The sequence below is a fragment of the Prionailurus viverrinus genome, chromosome C1 (genome assembly GCF_022837055.1).
Source record: "Prionailurus viverrinus isolate Anna chromosome C1, UM_Priviv_1.0, whole genome shotgun sequence".
Lineage (NCBI taxonomy): Eukaryota > Metazoa > Chordata > Mammalia > Carnivora > Felidae > Prionailurus > Prionailurus viverrinus.
In genome coordinates this window covers 61,225,097-61,243,173 of record NC_062568.1, presented here as the reverse complement: position 1 = coordinate 61,243,173, position 18,077 = coordinate 61,225,097, and the positions used below count along the sequence as shown (strand labels likewise).

The 18,077-nt window shown below is 36.1% G+C and overlaps 1 protein-coding gene across 22 annotated transcripts in view; it reads left to right on the top strand.

Moving 5' to 3' along the window:
* XIRP2 (xin actin binding repeat containing 2) overlaps positions 1-18,077 on the top strand; it is a 698,239-nt gene that overhangs the window by 185,906 nt on the left and 494,256 nt on the right. For 14 of the 22 annotated variants that reach the window (XM_047872634.1, XM_047872633.1, XM_047872617.1 and 11 more), the window contains one exon: positions 14,534-14,608. The exons of 4 other annotated variants lie outside the window; for them this stretch is intronic. The gene's annotated coding sequence lies outside the window, so the exon portion shown is untranslated. Of the gene's footprint in view, positions 1-2,539; positions 2,579-14,533; positions 14,609-18,077 lie in introns of all 22 variants that reach the window. 4 more of the 22 variants (XM_047872619.1, XM_047872611.1, XM_047872609.1 and 1 more) reach the window with 2 other exon arrangements.

The following is an 18,077-nucleotide window of genomic DNA, read 5'->3' as shown; positions in this document are numbered from 1 at the left end:
AGAAATTTCTATTCCTCTGGCATCTTGCAAGTATTGAACCACTGCAGAGTAGACAGTGGTGATCAAAAGAACCATAAGAGTTACAAATGAAAAGAGAATTCAAACAAGTCATCAAGATGACTTACTATGTTCAGGAGGCCCTACAGGAAAATCCTTTTATTGCATTCTATAATTGAGGGCATTTCCTGTGGTGTGTGAGATCTCCTATACACATTCAATTTTTCCACAAAAAGGGACAGAAGAAAGGAAAAGTACTAGGTCTGCTCCTTCTCAAATTTGCCTTTTTGAATTGCCCTGATGAAATTAAATTTGAATATTTCATGTCCATGCATGCGTAACCCTACAGCAGAAAGACTGAGATCCAAGTTAATTAGGAGTTTTCTGTTAATAGCTAGAAATTGTTTTCTGTAAATCCGTGCTATAGAACATTGCAAACCAAACTCTGACAGCTTCCGTGATTAGAACTTTCAGTGGCTCTTCTCTTTTCCCCACTTACCATTCCTGTTGAGGATTCCTATCTAACTAAATATATTTTCCTAACTCACCATGCTCATCATGTCATACATTCTGGAACTGTTCTTTTCAGAAGATGAGGGTTCCAGGATTTTCCCAATAACTTAAAGTGAATAATTGCCCTGTAAGAGTTAAACCTTAAAAACAACATTTAAAATCAGAGCAATGCTATCACAGTATAGAGGCAACAGGTCTCAGGCTGTAAGATTTGCTTGTTCTCAGATGAAAGGTGTTAACATACATTACTGAAGGGCTATAATGGACAGCAGGGGGGTTGATCAGTCATGAACTCATAAGAAGAGGCAAACACTAGATGAAGCTGCCCATAGGGCAAGAACACATTGTTTAAGAACACACCATCTGTCTGGTCCAGGTGGCAGTTATGACTCCAGGATGGAGTGAAATAGCATAAACTTTTTATGGTTCAAAGGTTTAATGGCACTGGTCACACACCTCACTTATTCTGATCACATACTCACCAGGCAATCTTCCATTCTTGATTTAGCTTTCCTTGAAGCTTGCTTACCAAGAGATAACATATTGACTGCAGAATTCCACCTGTCCAGTGCCTTTTGGCAGTTATAGATTAGGGCTTTCATGTTAAATTAACAAACTGATATCTAGGTTCTAACTTGGCATTCTCTAGAGTTGCCTACAGGAGTGGTAAGTACATGTGAAAGAGAGACCCCCAGTATCTTTTACCTCAACAAAAATAATTCTCCTCTAAAATAACTTGGCATTGTGGTTTTAAACTCAACTCTCCTGAGTTAATGGGAGTCTGTTCCTAAAGATGGATTCAGGTCACAGATACATAAAATCAGGTTTGTTAGCTTTTGAGGCTAAGGTATCCCAACTTAAGACTACAGTATGTTCAATAAACTCATGTCACCCTCTCTGTTGCTACTTTACCAAGCAAACTGCTCCCCCTGGGATTACTCATATTCTGTTGCTACCATTTCTCAGAAATACAGCACAGAACTGCTCAGAATGAACCTGTTTATTTCAATGACCCAGGTATTTTCCTTACTACTGAATGTTTTTACTGCACAATATTCAAACAAAGAATAATTTTATAAATGATGTTGAGTACTCAAGCTTTTATTTTCCAAGTGAATCAGAGACCTCTCCATGACAGATTTGAAATTCCCAAAGCTGGATGAAAGATGGAAACATTCTATAATGCTAGCATACATATAACCACTTTCAATCTGTAAAGCAACCCTGTAGAGAAATACACATGATACTCCCAATTCAGTTTGAGAAGACTGAGACTCACCCAAGTGAGATGAAAGCTATCTTTTCTGATTTCAAAGCTTACATTTATTTGTCCTTTTTTTCTTTTTTCTTTTTTTTTTTTGACCTAGATGGATTAATTCAGGTATATGCATGTGACATGGTGGAGGTGGATGAATTCAAAAGCAGAGTAAAGCTAAGGTTCAGAAAACATTTTGGTAGTACATAAGTATATTGAATGAATGCCTCAGGCATGTGATCTTAGTTAAATAGCTCTCCATTATTTTCACTTTGTGGGAATGCTTATCTCAGAGTCTAAAATAGTAAACATGTGACAAACATGTAGTGGTTAGTCCACATAAAGTTCTATAACAATGGTAGGTAAACACACTGCAGATTTAATAAGACATGTTTTATTTAGCATCAGACTCACAGTTTCAAAGATTTCTTTCAAAAAGGATGTATGTTGACATGATAGGCATTATTCTAAGGGTGTCTTATATATAGCATTAAGAAGACTCTGTCTTCACCATTATAAACAATTTGGATTGCAAACCACATTGAATTGCAGAGTTCAGAGAAGTTGTTATTTCTAAATTACTGCATTAGTTGAGTCTCAAATTATCATAATGCTGGTGGTTTGTTTGGTGTCTACCTGAAAGGAGAAGAGAGGTAGTTTTTATTTCATCTTTAAGAAAAGGAAGGTGAGATTAGGTACTACCTGGAGAGGTAGGTTCACACAAGCTTCACTTCAGGAAAGCTTTTTTTTGTTTTGTTTTGTTTTGTTTTACAGGAAAGCATTAGGATTTGAAATGAATGTCCCCAAAGAACAGTAAGTAACAATGAACTTGGAAGGGGTAGCTGATAAAGCAGAAGTGCTGATTATAGAGTTCTTAAAAAAATGGACATTTATAAATGTTAACTTTATGGTATTACTTTATTACACATCTTCCTTTGGACCTCATTTATCAGAACAAATCTTGATGCTTAACAAAACATCATCATTAATAAACTCAACATTGAGTTCTATATTTGGATCTCCTTTTATTTCCTTGTGTCATCTTGAGTAATTGATTTACCTGTAACTTGTATTTCTTTAAAGGTGGGAATCTTTGTCTGCTTTCATTATTAGAAGTATGATAGCCAAACATCAGTCTTTAGGGTCAGCTCATGATGAAGTCCTCAGCCACAAGAAATGTACTTGGTTTTTCAGAAAGTTAATTTCCTTGCAGTCATCCTCACTAAGACATTTGCATTAAATCCTTTTGTGCATTAAAACATATTTTAGGAATTGTTGCTGATTATAGATAGAAGTTGTTTTCTTCTTCATGCTTTTACTTTGAAAAATTAAGTCCGTACCATTCTATCACAATTTTTTTTTAATTACTGGTTTTTAAATTCTATAAACTGGATTCTTTTCCCCTTGAAACCTGTAAGTAGTGGGAATTTGTGTGAGGATATTTACAGTGTAGAGATACAAGGAAGGAGAGCATACCCAGATCATCCCTTCCTCACCTGCATGCAGATCATTTACAGTAATCCAGTGGTGCCTGGGAGTTGTGCTAAGGGGTTGCCCTTTATTTTTGGTTTTTATGTAATGTTTCCACAACCTCTCTCCCCTCGCATGGAGCCTGATTTACCTTCAGAAACCTGCTATCGTCTGTCTGGTTCCTCTCTGGTCAAGTATGCTTTTGCAGCTTTCCATCCTTAACTATAATTTGGAAAGCTATGCAAGTATACAGCTTCAGTTTTCTCAATAAAGAGAGGAATTTTTCCTAGAAGAGGATGTGCAGATGGACAAGATTAAGTAGGTTTATGGGGTGGGATTATATTTCACTACAAAATAAAGGAGACACATTCTTATTTGAGAAGCACTTTTTTTTACAGGAAAGCATTATCTTTATTAAGTTTACAGTCTAAAATTAGAATCAAACGGGCATTTAAAGTAAGCATTTAGAGCCAGATGCTGTGCAAATGTGATGGAGAGCTCTTTGACTATTTACTAGTGTTTGCTCAATTAATATATATTAAATACATGCTAATATATTTGTAAATAATATTTTAAATGCTACATTGTATTCTCATCAAAAATCCTGTTAATTAGAATATTTAACCAATAAGTATTTCCTATTAGCCAGGCATGATTCATCCATCCATTTATTCACTCATCTACTCATCCATCAGACATTAATTAGGTACCGATGATGTGCTATAGATACAAAGAAAAGTAGAACAAAGCAGGGCACAGAGACAGGCATGAGGAGATCTGATTACCACAGTGTGGTATGTGATGAAGAATAGGTAGGAACAATTATTTAAAGGAGAAAATAAAATGTCCCCTGGAGTTATCATAGAATCCTTCTGGAAGAGGACACATTTGAATTCAGTACTGAACAAAGAATGAAGGTTTTTCATGAATATGAAGGTGTGTGTTGGTAGGGGTGCATCTACTGGAGAAGTAAGAAATGAGACATACGATGATTTAGACAACAGAGAAGGTAAGAGGTGAGAGGGAGAAAAATGTGTAGAACATTTAAGACACTGCAGGAAGTTTAGTGTGCTGGGCTTCTTGTTGCAGGTGGGAAGGTGGTGTCAGGAGAGGGAAGCTAGAAAGGAACCATGATGCTTTTCCCTGAAAGCTGTTTGGGCTTCACAGTCTAGGTAATGGCATACCATTGAAGGATTAAAAAAAATTTTTTTTAACGTTTATTCATTTTTGAGAGATGGAGAGAGACAGAGCATGAGTGGGGGAAGGGCAGAGAGAGAGGGAGACACAGAATCCGAAGCAGGCTCCAGGTTCTGAGCTGTCAGCCCAGAGCCCGATGTGGGGCTCAAACCTATGGACCATGAGATCATGACCTGAGCTGAAGTCAGATGCTTAACCTACTGAGACACCCAGGTGCCCCCCATTTAAGGATTTTAAGTTGAAAAGTCAAACAATTCTTTATTTTAGAAACTTTGCTCTGGTTGTATTGTAGATAGATTGAGTGTAGGGAGCTAGAGAAAGAAGAAAGATATTAAAGAACTCCAAAAGAGAAATAAGGGCATAGGCTAAGACAATGGAAGTAGAAGTTGAGATTGGCTGAAAAGCTTTCTAGGTACTTCAGTCAATAGGGCAGAGTTAATGGTTACATATGAGCGGTTAGGCAAAGAAAGCCTACAATTATTCTTAGCCTTCTAGTGTGGGCAGGTTAGTGGAAAGATGTGCTGATAACTACAATGGGAGAAAATGTGCCAAGCTTTGGGAAGTCTGTGAATTATATAAATGCATATTATTTTTTTTAATTTTTTGGGTTTTTTTTAGAAAGTGGGAGGGCATGAGTGGGGGAGGTGGTAGAGGTGGGGAGCAGGGAGAGAGAATCTTAAGCAAGATACACGCTGAGTGTGGAGCCCCACGAGGGGCTCCATCCCATGACCCTGGGATCATGACCTGAGGTGAAATCAGGAGTCCTACGCATAACCAACTGAGCCACCCAGGCACCCCACAAATGTATATTCTTAAGACTTGTTTTGAAATAACTGACACATAGTGTGTTGTTTGAATTACCATAGTAATCTGTTCACATGCACACTTCCTATTGTTTCTATTTTGCCAGCTCTTAAAGGCAGAAACTATGCAAGTGGCTAACTGTCTTTGTACAATATTCACTCAAGTATAGACGGTTTTGATGATGATAAAGCTATAGCCAGGAAAATTGGATACACCGTTAGAGCAGAAAACACCCCCCATTAAGTTTTGAATCTTAACTTGAAAAGCTTTCGGTTTCTAAGTATACTCAGTCTTGAAGATGAATGGCTGTATTTCAACATTAATCAATTTCAAGCATAGGAGGAAAATAGATTTATGCATTCCTTGAAGATAACATTGGGAGAGCAGTTTAACCTAAACAGTTTCTACTTAAGATAGCACAGTGTGTTTGAAATGCAGTCAGATGATTCATTTGGCTTTTTGTTTCAGTTCATTTGGTGGTGCCAAGATGAAGCTCTGAGCCACTGACCAGAGTGAATGGTGGTTACTGTTATGATTATATCTTCATTTCCACCTACCTAAAACGCAAAGAGTCTAGGACATGCTTTGCTAAATGAATGATTGCCCAGAGACTGCTCATCACCTTCACCCTTTAGTATATGATGGGATTCTCTTAGAGGACTAAAGAAATAATAGATACAGCCCACAGGCCTATTGGGGCTAATAGGTCTCTGATGGTTAAGTGACTGTTAACATCAGTCCTTATTCAACACCACACATGCTGCCTTTTTTGACTCTGGCACTATTTTTTCTTAAATCAGCCAAAACAAGAGTGAAATACTTTTCGCCAGATTGCCTGTCTGGTATTTTCTGACTAAAACCCATTCCCTCAACTCTTCCTCAATCTCTTTTTCCTTCCCCAGCCCCACTTCGGTCAAGTGAAGACAACTGAACCAGAGCATGGGGTTTAAATTGAACGGGCTACAGCCCTCATACTTTTAAGAGGATTGGCATTTTGTCCTGATCTCTATCTTTGCTAGAATGTGTTCTTTCTTCCAGAGAGACACTGTCCCCTGGCTTTAAACTGTGAACCGATGCATGGGATGGCAGGTCCCTTGACTCACTCAATTGCACCTGGGTGGACCTTTTTTGTTTTCTGCATGTATCAAATCTCTCAGGATTCCTGACTTTGAAATCGGTACCATGCCCATAAAGATCTGAAGACCCTCTTAGAGCTAAGTTGTCAATGCCTGTAAAAACCCTGTAACTTAAAAACATGACTGGGAGGAAGAAGGCAGAGGGACCTTAAAGGTTAAACCTAAATTACATGTTTAAACTCTCATTTGGTTGAGCAATGATTTTTGTGACTGATGAATAAATAGAAGTAAAATGTTCAGTCTATGTAGTTATGTGGAAGAGTCCCCAAAGCATAGTGTAGGAGGAGATCCTAAACCATTATGCATTTGTCATCAAGAATAATGCATTTCCTGTCTCACCTGGTTAATAAGGACCTTAAAATCAATTTGCCTTTCCTGGAATTAATGCATAACCTTTAATTCTTGCTGAAGGTCTTTGAGGTTGAGAAGTTGAGTTTTCTGATGTCTTTTGCTGTTGACTGAATATGATTACTTGATAGGAGAGAGAGAAAAGAACATTCACTGCAGCGAGGATGTTTGGGGAAAGTATGCAAATGAAAATTTATTTTATTACACAATAAAAATATAGTGCAAAAATAAAGCCAAAGCAGCTGAACCTGCTTGAAGCAAAGGACTGAGTATAATAATCATTATTATGCTGAATTTGTTCCTCTTCAGGCAGGTATCTCAAAAGTGTAATTTACTCACTTTGTAGAGAGTGTGAAATCCTTTCAGTCTGCTGGCCACCATTTAACTTAATCCCTCATTCCTTTGAACTGAAAGACAATAGAAAACGTTTGCAAACATCACCATAGTACCCAAGTTATTTTCCTCTACTTCACTAATTGGACAAATTCTCATAGTGGCTGATAAAACATTGCCTATTGTAGTGCTCAAATTGTTTGATATAATAAAAGTCTTACTTTGTAACACATTTATTTTGCTTAAGGATTGTGGATTATAAGAAGAGCTGTTTTCTAATCTCAGTTCTGCATCTTTCCTAGTCATAGTCCCTTGTCCTAACGTCAGCTCCCAGTTTGTAGAGTGAGAGACCTGCATGTATAATTGATGCTTTGTTTTCTGCTACTAATTCTCTCCAACCATTTTTCCTTTAAAAATGTAGGTGCCAAAGAAACAAAAAGTTTTGTCCTATTTAGGTCTACAACTGATCTAGAAAGTAAATGAAGTGTTTGATATTCTCTGTCTTATGTGTGTTCCCTTGATTCTGAGATAATGCTAGATGACATTTTGGAGTTTGGTATAGGACTGTGAACACAATAAATCCTCCAAAGGATTTGTAGTTTGGAATAGATAAGGATAGTTAAGCAGTCTGTCTTGGCAAAGGTTTGTAGAAGGAAGATGGAATTCTCAACAGTGTGCATTAGGATGCATACCAGATGTTACTGGAACCTGATGGATGACTAAATGTTGACATTTTTCATAGAGAAATTGACCTGAAAACACAATATTTTTGAGGTATTTTGACATGTAAGTTCTTTTATCCTTCTTTAAAAATACTTAAAGGCCATAGTTGGTGTATGCATCGATGTTTAAGAACTGTGATGGTGATCTTAATGTCCTGTCCCCTTTTTTCTTTTTCTCCTATGAGCTATTATTACAAAACATTAGAATCTAGTTTCCAAATCCTTTTTTGTACCCGTTGAGAATTTCAAAGGAAAACACACTTTCTAAGGATTTTTTCTTCCTCTCTGAAAATGTTCCTTTCTTTCTCCTTGCTTTGCCAGATTAGTGTTTTGCTCCATGAAAACCAGGATTCATATTTAAATGAGAGAGAAGAGATAAATCTTCCTTATGGAACAATTCCAAATAATTTGTCAAGAGACTGTCTCTGCCAGTATTTAGAACATAAACAGTGTTTGTGTCTCTGCTTCCTTGAGTTCAGGCTACATTTGGTAGCTTGTTCCCAAAAAAATAGACTATGGAAATAAGGATTACCTTTATAATGGAAAAACCTAGCAAACACTATGTAAAGTAAGTGACCAAGGTAACATTACTAGTGATAACTCATGTTGATGCCATGTATCATTGATAGGATGAAAAGAGTATTTCACCTCTGTGATATATTCTTTCTCTAAATCCATAACAACAGTCTAATTCTGAGGAAAACATCACATAAACCCAAATTGAGAACATTCTACAAAGTAATTGCCTAGTACTTTTTAAAAACGGTGTCATAAAAAACAGTGACTAAAGAAACTATCTCAGGTCAGATGAGGCTAAAGAGATATGATGAATAAATAGAATGTCATATTCTGGAAGGGATCCTTGATATTAAATAACTAGGTGTGTGGTGGGGAGCCATCCATGGATAAACTAGTGAAATCCAAATTACATCTAAAGTTTGGTTAATAGTAATATGCTAAGACTGGTTTCTGGTTCTGGCAAATGTACTATGTAACAAAAATGCTGATATGAAGGGGCATATGCACCCCAATGTTTATAGCAGTGCTATCAACAATAGCCAAATTATGAAAGGAGCCCAAATACACATCGACTGATGAATGGACAAAGATGTGGTATACATACACAATGAAATATTACTCAGAGATCCAAAGGAATGAAATCTTGCCATTTGCACAACATGGTTGGAGCTAGAGTGTACTATGCTTAGTGAAATAAGTCAGCCAGAGAAAGAAAAATATATGATTTCATTAATACGTGGAATTTAAGAAACAACAGATGAACATAGGGAAAGAGAGGGAAAAATAAGATAACAGATGTAGGCAAACCATAAAAGACTCTTAACTATAGAGAACGAACTGAAGGCTGCTGGAGGGAAAGCGGGTGGGGGATGGGCTAAATGGGTGATGGGCATTAAGGAAGACACTTGTTGGGATTAGCACTGGGTGTTATATATAAGTGATGAGTCACTAAATTCTCCCGAAACCAAAAAAAAAAAAAAACCAACAACAACAACAAAACTTACAAAACAGAAATGGTAGGAGAAAAACTGTTTACTAATAAAAGAGTTAACAAATAAAAAAACAAAGAACAGTTGGGAATAAAAAACAACATGGGAAAGTGGGTGAAGGGTGTGTGGGAACTTTGTGCTTTCTTTGCAACTTTTATGTAAATCTAAAATCATAAAGTTGAATACAGTAAAACCTTCGATTGCAAGTAACTTGTTTTGCAAGTGTTCTTCTACAAGAGGAGCAAACATTTCTAATAAATTTTAAATGATAAACAAGTGATGTCTTGCAATATGAGTAGTACTTGATGCCAAACATCACATTGCAACGGAGCCAGTAGTTCTTCTCTGTCTCTCTCTCTCTCTCTTTCTCTCTCTCTCTCTCTCTCTCTCTCTTTCTCTCTCTCTTTCTCTCTTTCTCCTGTGCTTGGATGCTTGGTCTCTGGCTGTGGTGTTTGGCAGAGATCAGTGATTTTTCAGAAAGTTGGAAGGTTCCCACAACTTACACTCATGTATTTTTTGTCACTTCAAGTTACCTATGGACAGTCCTTTGCTTTTCCACACAAGAGTAAGCTTAGGAATGCTTTGCTCCAATATAGGTCAGGCTGCCTGCAGATATAGATGCTTTCCCCTGCTGCCTTATGGCCAGTTACATTAAATACAGTATATGACAAGAGTTTATTAGTACTGTACTGTAGTCAACATCCATGCGAGTGTATGCAATGGCCCCATGCAGAAAAAGGTTGAAAAGAAAGTCAGTAAGAGGATGATTAAAGTGGAAATTAGGAAGGAAATCATCAAGAAGTATGAACAAGGTATTGAGTGGCTGAAATTGCAATTTTTTATAAGTCTGTGTCGACCATTTGCACAACATTAAAGAAGAAAGAAATAAGGCTCTAGATGTAGGAAAAGGACTCACAAGAATATCAAAGCAACATCCACATGTTCTGGAAGATGTAGAAAGGTTGCTTCTGGTTTGGATAAATGAGAAGCAACTGGCAGGTGATACTGTGACCAGACCGAGAACTTTCTCTACAAGAAGGGAAAGGCCTTGTACACTGACCTTGTAAGTAAACTTCCAGGTATGTCAACAGAAAATGAAGAAGGATTCAAGGTAAGCAGGGGATGGTTTGATAACTCTAAGAGGAGAAGTGGTATCCATAGTGTTATGAGGCACAGAGAGGCTGTGAGTTCGGACATTAGCTACCAAGTTCCAGAAGCTCATGGATTCCAAGTGTTACCTGCTGGAGCAAGTTTTTAACTGTGATGAGATGGGGCTTTTTTGGGACAAGATACCAAAGAAGACCTACATTACAGAAGAAGGGAATGCAATGTCTGGTCACAAGCCCATGAAAGACTGTCTCACCCTCTTGTGTTGTGCTAATGCAAGAGGAGATTTCACAGTCAAGTCCTTGCTCATGTATCGTTCCAAGAATCCACAGCCTTTAAGAAATTGAAGGTGCAGAAGAGCCAGTTAAATGTTATGTGGAGGTCAAGAGTGTGGCTTGGGTCACTCGTATCTTGTTCATTGAGTGGATCAAAAAGGTCTTTGGTCCTACAGTGAAGAAATATCTTTTAGAAAAGAATATGTCACTCAAACCCTTGCTGATTATGGATAATTCTGTCCATCCTCCAGGCTTTGATAACAACTTACTGGAGGAATTTGAGTTCATTAAGGTCAAGTTCCTTCCTCTCAACACCACTCCAGTTGTACAGCCCATGTATCAGCAGGTGATTTCAAATTTTAAAAAGTTTTATACCAAAGCACTATTTCAGTGATGCTTCGAGGTGACTGAAGGAACAAACCTCACCCTCTGAGAGTATTGGAAAAGTCATTTCCACATCATGAACTGCCTCAAGATCACTGATAAAGCCTGAGATGGGGTCACCAAAGGAACCCTCAATTCTTGAAAACCTGTGGCCTGATTGTGTCTTGGAATGACTTAGAGGGGCTTGCTCATCAACAGGAACTGCCAGTTATTGATGAAAGTGTGTCCTTGGGGAAGACAATGGGGCTGGAGGTGAATGAGGATGAAATTCAAGAGCTGGTGGAGGAACATGGCCAGGAGCTGACCCCCAACAAACCGATGGATCTGTGTCATGAGCAACAGCAAGAGGTTATCAAGAAGATCACGTCTGCAGAGGAGGAGGAGAAAGATGGAGGAGTCCCTCACTTCAGATGTGATTGGGGAGATGTGTAAATGTGGGAAACAGTGCAAAATTTTGTAGGAAAACACCACCGAATAAGGATGTAACAGAGTGATGCATCTATTTAACGACAATGCAACATCACATTTCTGTGAAATCCTCAAAAGAGGCAAAAACAAGTATTATTGGATAGGTCCCTTGTTAAAATTGCATGAAAAGAAAAAGATTCCATTGATCCAGTAGGTTGTATTATATTACAGTCTTGAAATCATTTTTATATGATTATATTTGGGTTGTGGAACAAATCATCTGAGTTTCCATTATTATGGTGAAGTTTGCTTTATATACAAGTACTTCAGATTACAAACCTGTTTCTGGAATTAATTATGCTTGCAAACCAAGGTTTTACTGTATTTTAAAAAAATAAAAGCCTAATTTCTAATATCCAATTAGCATCACCACTTCATTTATCTAATTTTGCAATGAAATATCTTAAATACTTTTCAATGTTTCCCATTATGTGTGCATTGGTTCTTTTGCTTTGAGAGTCATGAGGAAGTCCATAGAAGGAGATACTGGAATTATAAATGATATTGTTATTTATGACCCACAATGAATACAATAAAAAGAGTGGAAAAGCTTTTTTTTAAAATTTATTTTACAGAAATAACCAATACATAAAATGCCTGAGAAGTTGAGTTTTGAAGAAGTTGCATAATCCTATTTGAATGAAATTTAAAAAAAATCAGTTGATAACTCTTTCCGAAGGAGACTTTAATAAATTCTGAAACACAAAGGAAAATACTTTGTAGAAAGTCATATAATGAGCTCATGGTGTCTTAGTGTTGAAATCATTTAGTGTTGACTGTGGTGCAAATAGTGCTGACAGATTAAAGAATTAAATACTCAAACTAAAAGTAAACTTTAATACACAGCTTCTTTATTTTTTTATTTAAAAAAATTTTTAATGTTACAGGGAGCGAGTGGGGGAGGGGCAGAGAAAGAGGGAGACGCAGAATCCAAACTAGGCTCCAGGCTCTGAGCTGTCAGCAGAGTGCCCAGTGTGGGGCTTGAACTCATGAGCTGTGAGATCATGACCTGAGCTGAAGTTGGGTGTTTAACTGACTAAGCCACCCAGGTGCCCCTATACACAGCTTCTTTAAATGTGGATTTAGAGATCCAGTTTCTAAGGAAACTTTTCTAGCTATTGCCAAACCACCCAACAATTGTGTTGAATATTCGCTATATATAAGGTATTGTGGTAAACTGTATTTAAGACTTGTAGTAACAACCAGATGAATTTGTAACTTTGTTTCAGATTATTTAACTCAGTTTAAATGATACTGGCATTCTTCATCTGCAGAAAATTTTACCTGAAATCTATTATCCTCACATCATTTTTTCTTACTTGTCTTGCTACCTAAGTTACCATGTTGAACCTCACTATAGAATAGAATAAGTTTGATGGCTCCTCACATTTCAGTAATGTATACCATTCTCTTGTTTGTGAAAGAATTTAACAAGGAAGTAATAAATATTAGTTGGAATCATAGTCAGATGTGTTGATCTTATTGAAATAGGATTATAACATGCTACAAGAAATTAAAGTATAAGGCAAACTATGGGAACAAAAGCAAAATAATAAATTGCTACAATTTATGGATAAAAGCAACTCAAAAACTCATTATTGCCTATCACAAATGAAGATTTAACATCTATCCAGTTCTCTAAGTCATAATTAGGATGAAACAAATAAACCAATGTTAACATTTCACAAAGAAGTTCTGGCTTATGGAAATTTGAAAATAGTCACATAAGGCAAAGTCATGAAGTTTGGATTATGAAAGACATGACTCAAAATGTAATTTGCATACTGATTAATTATAGCAGAGACAAAACAGGTAACCTTTGAGAAAATGAGGCAGAATCAAAGTAATATCTAAAGAAAAGTAACATGTTTATCTTTAATTTCTTTTCATAAGACAGCTACATTTTGTTGTACTTACAGGAGGAACCAAAATTCAAGAAAAAATAGTCCTAGGAAAAGAATATAATTCTATAACTATCTTACTATAGTAAACTCTAATAGATGTTGTAGTAAGAGTACACGAATTGTTGGATGGCATCTTTCATTATCTGCGTCAGAATCAAACAGTAGCTTTTGATTTTGGCCAGTGTTAGTGAGCTCTAAGAATAAGCTCTAGTAAATCATACAAGGTACTTTGTACGGGGTTTTCAAGGTGGCACATTGTTCAATTTGTAAAAATACTATGTAGAGAAGCTAGATGAGACATATGTTTCAAAGACAATCCCTGAAACGTGCTGAGGATTTATGGAAAGCAAATCAAGGTCATCTTTGTGTCTGTGCAAAGGAAAAAAAAATCTCTGCAAAGAGAAACAAAAAGAATGGAAGTTTTAAATTATTCATAAAAATGAATGCATTATAAAACCTATTCCCAGAGAACAGTATATATGCATCTATTTTTTAACTAGAAATTGTTGATCTTGGCTCTCCAGAAAACATTTTCAAACCATGCTCCTTAATTCCAAAGGTATTGAAGAGAATTGGGTAAAGATCAATGAAAAAGAGTAATTATTTAAGAACTTGATGAATAATATATTGGCTTGCCACCTGCAATCCTATATACATTCTAGCACAATCCGAAGATAACTTTATTTTGTGTAATGCTTTCAGTCTCTGAGGGGAAAAAATAAAGGAAATGATGCGGTAACTGACAGGAACTGAATCCTAACAACCTTATTTTAAATATAAATTACAGCTAAATGAAGCAAAGTTATGGTAATATACAATCTGTACAACTAAAATGGGATAATAGTATATGGATTGCTTGTTTTTTAAGCTTTCTGTATTTTGGATACTAGCATTTTGATTCATATCAATACATGAGACCAACACAACATTAACACCCCTTACTTGAATATTTCAGTTTTCTCTTGTTATAATAAAGAGGCCATCTACATTCTAACTTTCTGGCTGAATTGGCAATGTTGAGAATTTGGTAACTTTGGCATTGGTTTATTGGGTTTCTGTTTCTTTCCGTGAATATATATTTATATTTGATGTTACTTTTGCATGTCTTCCAGTTTGTCGAAGAATGTGAAGTGTTTTTATATATTTGAAAGCAGAATAGATCAAAGCTGCTGGGGAATCGAAGAGAGGTAGGTTTGTGTCATGGTTAAAAGGAGAGACTTGAGCTGAGTTCCAAACTTGGCCTTTTCATTTATGAGCTTTTTAAACCCAAGTAAGATAATAAACATCACTAAGCCTCAGTTTTCTTTTGGTAAAATGAAAATTATAACAACATTATTAACTAAAAGAGAATATTCTGCCTTATAGGGTCATTGTAAAGCATGAGATAATGCATACAGATTGCTGATAGGTCAGTGTTAAGGGTAGCAATGACTATGTGCACATATGATGGCTTAAAATAGAATAACTAAAGGTAGGTATATTTGAAATTTTGTATCTTTAACTTTAATATAGAGATACAATATCTGTGTATATTGTATTCAAACAGTGCAATTGAACACAAATTTATTTTGGGGCACAAATTGAACACAAATTTATTATTACCTATACTAATTTGGTAGGTAAAAATTTCTAAAATATCCTAGTGGTAAGTTATTCACTTATTTTTTTCCTAAAAGAAAAAAATTCCTTAGAAATTGTCAGAATTTATAACCATAATGATGAACATTAAAAATAATATTGTCTAATATATGTAAAAGATCTAGAATATGTAATCTGTGTTTCACCACTGATTATTTTTCTCCTTTCCTAAATGGAATTGGATTTCTAAGATTCCTTCTTGTGCTAAGATAGTACTGTGCTATAAGTTCCTCAAGAACAGTGAGAATAATAATCCCTTACATGTTTGTACCACTTTGTATTTTACTACACCTAAGTAGAGTCTCACAACAATACAATTAGAGGCCATCCAAATGCTTTTCTTCTCTAAATTATAATGGAGGAAAATGAGACACAAGAGTGTCAAGAATTGTATCAAAAACTACACGGCTAATACAGAACAGAGCAGGGATAGAATTTGGCCTTCATATCCAGGGATTTTCCTTTAAGCTGTCACTGCTTTGTGAACTTCTGTGTATTTTTCTCAACTCTATCTTTGAGGATCTAGAGTAGGACCTTGAACGTAGTGGGTGTTTAATAAATGCTTTATCAATTACTTTACCATAAAACTAAAGCATAGGAAGTAAAAGAAACTAAAGATAGGAAATAAGTAATTTTCCAATACACTTTAATCTTAAATCCTTCATGTATTCCTGTTCCTTTAGACAGGAGAACACTCAAAACCTACTTTCATGTAATTTCTTTAGGATAAATAATCAAACTCAAGTATTTGTGTTCAATCACTCATCACAATTCCATGTTTGATTATTTTCCTGTTCTTAGGCCTTTTTGCTTCTCCATGTCCTGGTCTCACTTCTAATTTCAAAGGTTCCATCGTACTACCACTCAGAAGTAACATGGAGGAAGGAATCATTAAGAAGGTTAGGAAAGTTAGGCTTAGTTTGATGAAAATAGAAGGGAAAATCCACTTCTGCATTTGATCTTTGAATACTTGGGCCCAGTCACTATTGATATCTATACTTGGCTCTGTACATGAATGGTCTTCTGTGAACTCTGTTACATGGCACATGAGATCATTAGGACCCATCTAGGCCCCTAGGAATCTTACACGTCTCACTAGAGAGGAAGTAGTTCCACACCATTCTTACAGATCATTCAGCCCCGCAGCACTGAAGCCTTGGTCTCTTCCTCTCTCTGGATAGCCTCCTGGAAGGTGACAAACTGGCTTAGACTCCAAGTTACTTTCTGGGAACTGAGAATCCTGGAAGCCTGAATTCATGGCAATTTGGAAGTGGTCTTTTCCCTCTCTGTCTCCTGGCTGTGCTATCTTTCTGACAGCTGCTCCTTTCTGATAGGCTGCTTCTATGGTTTCTGTTATTCATCAATTTAAGAGGGTACCATGTAGCTTTGGAGTGACCTACACATGTTAACATTCTCCTTCCTCTCTGCAAATACATGGGGAGGAATAGGTGACTATGCATGCTCTTCTTATACTGAATACAGTGCAAACTCTTTTCTTTGCTCCTTCCAACTGTGCTCTTGTATCAAATGCCCCATAAGACATCCAGTTCCATTTTGGGTTGGACAGTTCTTCATTGTGTAGAATGGTTCCAGGCTTTACAATAGTGTTTTGTCACTGGACCCTAGGTACTAAATACCAGGAGCACTAATTACTCCCTACAAACCTTCAGTTCCTCTAGAGAGAGCTCACACCTCTGAGAATCCCTGCACATAGCACATCCCTGCACATCTTTCCAAATTGCTTTTTCCCCTTACAACTGACTAGTTCTCCATTGACTATGACTTCTTGCTATCATCTTTGTTCTTAGCTATACATTTTTGCTTTTTATTTAATTATATTTATAATTTTTTCTAGTTTTATTAAGATATAATTGACATATAACATTGTGTATGTTTTAGGTGTGCAACATATTAGATACATTTATATAGTGCAAAATAATTACCATCATAGTATTAGCTACCACCTCTGTCACATCACATAATTGCAATTTCTTTTTTGTGGTGAGAACACTGAAGACCCACTCTCTTAGCAACTTTCAAGACTATATTACGGTATTTTAACCGTAACATTATCTAGCTATACATTTCCATATGGTGTAGAAGTAAAGCCTCAAAAGAAAATGAGAATTTATTCAATTGTTACAAGTAAATACTTTCCAGATGCCCCTGATACTTCAGGCAATGGAAAAGTAAAAATAAATAAATAAATAAATAAATTAATTAATTAATTAATTAATTTCTGGAAAGCCAATAGAAAATTGAATTGGTTGTTAAAAATTTATCAAAGAATTTCTGTATCATTAATTTTTAACACTTAGAGGTGTTGGAAATTCATTTAACCAACTTAAAAATTGAAAAAAAATGGGGGAGGGGTAAGAAATCAGTCAGTTAAGAATACTTCTTTAAATTTGAAGAACATTGGTTGGAAGATACCTTGGTGGTAAGACCTTTTTAAATCTCAGGCCAAAGGCTCTGCATACTAAGTCAAAATTCACTACCTATAACTCCTACCTGCTTCTCGCTCCTTCTGACTCCATCATTCCCTCCACTTTTTCAAATATTTGCTTCAATGCTCAGCATCAAGAGCATGAAAAGGAAAATAGCAAGATGCTAATATCTCTAGGCCCAGACAGCCATGCCTCTGAAATGGAAATACTACTTAATAGCTAAGGAAGGACACAGAGTGTAAATAACATAGATGGGGGAGGGGTAACAAAGCTACAGTGTGGTTAATAGTGCAATTCTTATGCAAAATTTAAAATGAGAGAAAATATTCTCCATGCTTTGAAAGCAAGAAGACCAAGAGAAAGATTTCTTCTCTTTCAATTTTAGAGAAATTGATCAGCATTTGTGATTTTAGTGCTTTTTAGTTTGGTTTTTATAGTGTATTTATGTTTAATCAGGTTTGTAGAATGACAATTCTAATCAGAGAGTAGAAGACTCAGTTGAACAGGCAAGCAAAATGAATACATTATAAGCAGTTAATATACATTAGAGATCTAGTGTATTTAGGAATTG